Source organism: Lissotriton vulgaris, chromosome 9, assembly GCF_964263255.1.
Source record: "Lissotriton vulgaris chromosome 9, aLisVul1.2, whole genome shotgun sequence".
Taxonomy (NCBI): Eukaryota; Metazoa; Chordata; class Amphibia; order Caudata; family Salamandridae; genus Lissotriton; species Lissotriton vulgaris.
In genome coordinates, this window is record NC_141697.1 from 1,160,847,262 (window position 1) to 1,160,854,364 (window position 7,103).

The following is a 7,103-nucleotide window of genomic DNA, read 5'->3' on the forward strand; positions in this document are numbered from 1 at the left end:
CTACAAGACAACAAGCACCTACGAGGACACAGGGGGGGGGCGGGAGAGGACACGGACGGCGGGAGGGAGGCGGGAAACGTGCACAGGACAGCGAGGAGGGGGGAGGGGGGACGGCGGGAGGAGGGACACGGAGGAAGGCAAGATAGCAGCAAGCACGGCCCGGCCGGACCAGATTCGGGGGCGTTCCCGGCTTTTGGCTGACGTAGCATGACGTAGCCAAAAGCCAAAAATTCTCGGGAACGCCCCCGAATCTGGTCCGGCCATGACGGACGCCTCTCTGTTCCAATGGCTAGCCTCCATTTATGGAGCTAGCCAATGAAACAGAGGGGCGTATTCAAGGCACCCATACTGGAAACTACAGATTTCTCTGGGGGCGGAGCTAAAAGCTCCGTGCCCCAGTCGAAACCTAAAAAGGTACCCAACTAACAAAACCCCACTCTTTTCTCACCCATCTCATAAGCAGGCATGGCCGGTACAGGTAGAGTCGACAGACGATGGGCTAGGGAAAATCAATAAATACGTCAATAAAACCCATAACCTTGAGCTCGCCACATGGTTGGGATTCGGTGCTTAGAAGGGTACTGGGGGCCTCAACATGTTCTCCACCCAGGCTGTAATGCAGTCTGCGTGGAGAACATGCGAGAGGGCCGGTCAAACATTCATGTACACTTGGAGTGGGCAAACCACTCCTTCCCTCGCCTGCCCTGCTCTGAAAGTAGAGCAGCCCCGCCCACTCCGGCCGCAAAGCAGCAGAAACAAATAAAATGATAACATTTATTTTTCCTTTAGTTACACTGCTTAAAAGCAGTGAGGCAACACTCCTCTGCCTTAGCGGAGGAGCCACCACTGCTTATGACAAACTTTGAAGAGACAGTGGGATTTAGTTCTTAACTGAGTTATCGGTTCTGAGTTCTTCTGTTCTGCAAAATGTCTTTTATTCAGCCCCTTGGTAAGAGATAGCACCTCTACCACTCCACAAGTTGTGATCTAACACAACATCATTTGGCTCATTTCACTTGATGTCTTTGCTTTTCTTCGAATTACCATTGTCTGTTTTGCTAATCACATTAATAAACAAACAGCGTTTGTTATAAATGATCAGTTTGACGCTAACTGCACTTCAACCTCATTTTTATCCCAACACTATTCCCTGTAGTTACTATCTGGAGGAATATGAGTTGAGAGGGATACCAAGTGGTGACCCCGGCTGCAAGGACCATTGTTCCATTTGATACACCATTACGAAGGGCGGAAACCCAGGAATGGATTCAGGGACTGCCAGTATTATAGAGTTATTCACTGGAAGAGCCGAGCCAGGAGTCTGTCTTGGCCCTAAGAGCCCAAATGTGAGACGAGCACACAAAAAGCACATCAGCATGGGAACCATGTACGTATTATGTTTGTAACGCAGTACGTTGTGCTAAAAATCCATATCATACCGGTAGAAGATTGGCCGATCTAAACGCTCTTTGCTGTTCATTCCCTTCCCCTAATCTTCTTTCTTACTCTCCCCTCCTTTCCTTCTAACTCTCATCCCTTCTCAACCCTCCACCTCTAATTTAGCAGCATCTTCATATTGACAAAAGCGCTACTACAGGACTTCATTCAACTCCCCCAGCCGTACTCCTCCTCGAGTGGCACAGCAAAGGTTGAATCACTACCTGCCCCTCCTCCCCATGTATTCTCCCTGCTGTGAGAGAGCCTTTGGGCTTTGTGCAGACATTTTATAGAGTTTTAAAGCAATGCCTGTGAAAACCAACATCGTGTTAAAACTCTATGAAACACAAAGGCATTATCTATTGGTCAGAGATGCCAAAAACCAATTTGTCCATTTTAACAGAATGTTGGCTTTCACAGCCACTGAAAGCGGAACAGCGGTCGAAGTGCATTAAAAAAGTATGGGAACTGTGATTCTGTACACAAAGCGGGCGGGGTGAGTGAGGGTGGGGGCGGGGTCGAAGGCGTGGCTAAAAAATATTCTGTAACTTTTTTCTGTCTTTCACCTTCAGGTAACTTCATATAAGATAATGCACATTAAATGAAAAATAAATGCAAGTTAAGTTAATCAGTTGAAAGTGCACTATCAAACATTATGAAACTGCTATTAGTTAACGCACTGCAGAGGTCTGTGTCTGTAACCTGAGAGCCACAGAATTGAAGCCTTGGTGCGGTGGAGGATAGAGATTTGTGTATATTTAGTGCTATAAGGTCTCAGTCCTTGACAGAAACCACTGTGAATATGTAAAGCATTATTTTAAACGTGCATTGTACACAGTATAGGATAGGCTCGTACAAAATGTGCAAAAAGATTTAAGGTAAAAAAGTGCTTCCAAAATAAAGATAATAATAATAATAATAATCCCCGACTTAGTGTCAGTAACCCATACACCGCTAGGTATCTCTGACCATTCAGTGATAGAACTTATAGTGAACTTCAGAATTAAGTCCACTGTGGCCAGATGGACCCTGGACAGAACCCTCATGTTGGAAAATCAGACTTTGTCCAAGATCAAAGAAAGCATAACTGAGTTCTTCCTTTTCAATACAGGATCCGGTACAGAACAACTCGTCTGGGATTCCTTCAAGGCGTACTTGAGGGGTATTTTGAGCTCCATGATGTCTTTTAAAAGAAAATCATCAAGGATAAGAGAAACCCAAGACCTCGAAGGAATCAAAAAGCAGGAACTGGAGCTGCAATTAGCAGTCCGAACGGACAGGGAATGTATCCCAAGGTTAGAAAAAGAACTCCTGGATCTCCAATCCAAATTCCAGGCAAGAAGCGACAAAGCTATCAAGGACAGATGGGAGGTTAGCAAAATGAAGAACTTTGAGTATGGGGAGAAATATGGAGCCCTTCTTGCCTGGAAAGCGAGGGCAGAGAAGAGTAGGAACAACATAGACTTGCTTATCCATCAAACATCTGGGATTAAGTTAACAGGGAGGAAGCAAGAGGATTCTTTAAGGACCTTTACCAAGAGGCCGGTGGCATTGAATTAGAGGCAGTGGATTCCTGGCTGGGCCGGATAGATCTGCCTCAACTACCCGATGAGGCTAAGAGTTTACTAACTAGTGAGATCACAGAAGGAGAAGTGAGGGCGCAAATGAAGAAGATGAGTCGGGGGAAAGCGGCAGGCCCAGATGGCCTACCATCAGGAGTGTACGAAGACAACTTAGAAGCAATCCTGCCCATCCTCGTATCACTTTTTAACAGAATTCTCCTTCAAGGGGAAAATACACCTACCTCCTGGCTTGAAGCTACGATCGTATTAATAGCTAAACCAAACAAGGACCCCCAGAGGATACAATCCTATAGGCCGATTTCTCTTTTGAACTCTGACTTGAAAATCTTCTCCGGGTTACTAGCCTCAAGGCTAGCAAAAGTCATAAAGTCAGTAATTCACCATGATCAGAGAGGCTTCATACCAGGTAGACAGCTGAACGAACTTACCTTTCAGGTTTTGGGGGCAATAGATCTCGCAGAAGAAAGGCGCCTTCCTCTAACAATTGTAGCGATAGATGCCGCTAAGGCGTTCGACCAGGTAAACTGGGTTTTTCTCTGGGAGACCATGGCTAAGCTAGGGTTCCCATCCTTGTTCATCGAGGGAATTAAATCCCTTTACAAGGAACCTCGCGCCAGAGTCTTGATCAATGGGGGCATGACGGACTGGTTTAACATCGCCAGAGGCACTAGGCAGGGATGTCCCTTGTCTCCCCTACTGTTCGATGTTTACATCGAGCCCTTTGTATGCTCTCTGAGATCAGATCCTAACATTCTGACCTTTAAAATGGGGGAGGTTGAACTTAAAACTGCATTATATGCAGATGATCTTCTCCTCTATACCACCAACCCTACAGAATCGATCCCCTTATTAATTAAACTGTCTGAAGAATTCGGGAGGGTATTGGGTTACAAAATAAACAAGGAGAAGACCGAAATCATGAGCTGGAACACTTCCCCCCCAGTACAGGGCGCTAGACAAAAAATGAGGTATTTAGGGATTCAGCTTACTCAGAAATTAGCAGATACCGCCAAAACCAGCTGGCAGAATGTTGTAAAGGAAGTCAGTAAGTCACTATCAAGATGGGTGACTCTCCCTTTGAACATCTATGGAAGAGTGAACCTCATAAAAATGATCATTCTCCCTAAAATAACCTTCCTCTTCAACAACAAAGACATTGCCAAGCTACAAGGTAAAATTGGCTCATTCATCTGGGCCACTAAATCTCCCAGAATCGCTTGGAGGAAGCTGAGAAGGGGGTTGAAGCTGGGCGGCCTTGCATTACCAGATCTCCTGATGTATTGCTATGCCTTCCAGTTTAAGAATTTTAGAATTTTGGCTAACAGACTTGACTCTTCCTCGCATGGTCGCCTATTCCAGGCAATGTTATCTGACCAGTCACTCAGCACAGACTTTTTTCTTTACAATTTGATCGAAAATTTTACAAAAAGGTGCGTTTGAAAATTCTGCAGGCTGCATTAAGAACCTGGCTGTACCTTCGGAAAGTCTCGCAAATCCCCTACTATAACATGCATGCTCCAATCTGGGACTCACCCGGCACTCCGGATTGTCTCCTAGACAGATTGGCAACCCCATTGAGAGAGGCAGGCGTAGTAAAGTGGGCAGACCTTAGTACCAACTCCCAACTGCTGGACTGGGACTCATTAGTTAACTTAACTGGGGGGTCCTTAACAAGATTTAAGTTTTATCAGCTGTCCTCATGGTGGGGGAGACAAGATTGGGGGTCGCAGGAGGAGCCTCAATTTTTAGATCTCATGAACAGAGGTGGTGTCTGGAAACGAGAGGTTGCCTTCTGGTACAATATTCTGATTGGGGCTAATGACACTTTAATGTCCGAGATATCCAACCTTTGGAGTAGTGATATAGTAGGTAACCCAGAGGAGATAAGGAAAATTTGGACTGATGCATTTGTTATATCTCAAAAAACAATCAAACCAGCTATCCTCAGAAGGAACCACCTATACACAACATACAGGGTGTATTGGACTCCGGCCAAGCTCTCCAGGTTATCAGCAGAGAGTTACTGTTGCCCAAAGTGTAAGCTGGGAGCAGCTGATGACCTACATATGTTTTTGGAGTGTCCACAAATCATCAGTTATTGGAGACAGGTTTGTGGTTTTTTAGAAGAGGTTTTGTTAACATCAATCACATGTTGTCCTAGATAAAAAAAATTTGGGCTCCCCTCAGGGTACGTACTAAACAACCCAGCCACTCAATTTATCTTCTATGTAATTGTAATCGCAAGGAGAGAACTATGTAGAGAGTGGAAGTCGGAGGCACCTCCAAAATTTGCAGATTGCCTGAGGAATGTCATGATGATAAGTCAGTCGGACTTGCTGTGTGGTGACGAAAGCGCTAGCAAAGTGTGGTCAGCTTTAAGAACTTGGGCCGAAAGTTAACCAAAGTCCAATGATTATGCCAGTGGTTATTGGCCTGGTCCTCCCAGGTAACATGTCGAAAGGGGAGTTGGACTAAGAAATAGCCTGCCTCTGGGAGATCCCTGTATGCTTTGCACATTCCATCGAGGGCGGAATCCAAGTAACTTAAGTGTGCAAGTCGCACGGAGTGATCCCACCTTGAGGTTATATCTGCTGGTGGCATGTATGAGGACAAAAAAAATAAATAAAGATTTGAGTAATACCCACACTGTATGTAGTGCAGTTTTTTTATGACTGTCCTTTAAAAGCATACACTTCACAGCTCATCTGGTAACTCTCTTGCAACACCTCTCAAAAAGACTAGGTCTGTATCAGGAAGTTTCAAGTGATTCCATCAAATAAAGCCAATACCGTCTTCCAAGCACCCTTTACATTTGCAGATTGGCCAGCTGTGCACATTTACATTTCTTTCAGGCGAGCAGTCACCCTGGCAAGAAGGCGTGTTTAGCTGTCTGTTTCAAAGCACAAGAGACTTCCTGCCTTACACTTCAGCTTTCCAACTCTCAGTATTAACTGTTCCGGGGTGGATATTCGACAAAAAGTAAGGGAACTGTTTTGCTTAAATTTAAAAAGTATGGGCACGTCGTACCCCTCAGATCCCACCCACTTCGACCACTGCAGCTGACCCACTCTAAGAGGGGGGTGGTTAGGCTCAGTTCTTGTTGGGTTGGAAGGTTCAAGATCTGAGCCAGACCCCAGCATTCCCTTTCAAGCGCTCTTCCACTTCACGATGTTGTTGGGATTTTGGTATTTCAGTGCTGCAAAATTCCAGAGTGCTCACAGGTCCTTGTCAAACAACAAACAGCAGTGCATTTTAAGGACATAACATGTCCTCCTAAACCTGGTTGAGAGTCCTGTTTCTGCCCACTTCCGACTTGTAGCAAAGCTTGGACGGAGGACCTAATATTAGGAGGTGTTTAGGGCTGACTATACCTCCGCCTGTGACAGGATGGATGGTGTCTCCTACAGCCCTCTTTGATTGCCTCTGCATTATGACATTCTGAGTCAAAACCAGAGAAATCAGTTTAGCAAAAGGTGAGCCAGGATTACTTTATTATGAAAAATATTACAATGCCTAGATACCCTATGGGTGACAAGCAGCGGTCTACAAATCTACTGATTGATTGGCTTTTCAGGCGGGCATCACTGCCATTCAATCGCCCATGACAGTAGCATCCCTATGTGCTGAAGTGAGAGCTGCAAAATGAGCCATTAATCAGGGCCAGCCACACCAAAGGCATTCAATCTTCCTCTTCCTCAAACAGAGATGCACAGTAAGGATGACAAGAATCTGAAGGTCCTTTCTGTATTAGACAGGAAGGCAGCATGATTATGCCCTGCTTAATTAAATGGGAACTAAGCAAGGCCATTTAGTAGAAAAACATTAAGTGATAATGCTCTCTTTTCACAGTCAGCTCATTTACATGATAGAGGCTATAAATGCCATAATTTTTCAGGCAGGCTTGGGTAAACGAGTGGTGGTTGTGACAGAATGTCGTGTGACATAAATATTGTGTCCTAAATATCATTTACAAAAATATCACCCATTGGAGGTAATAATACAACCAAAGGAACAGCATTTCTGACAATGCTATTTTGACATTTGACTCTCTTAGGCCCTTAATAAAACTGCCCTGTAAATCCT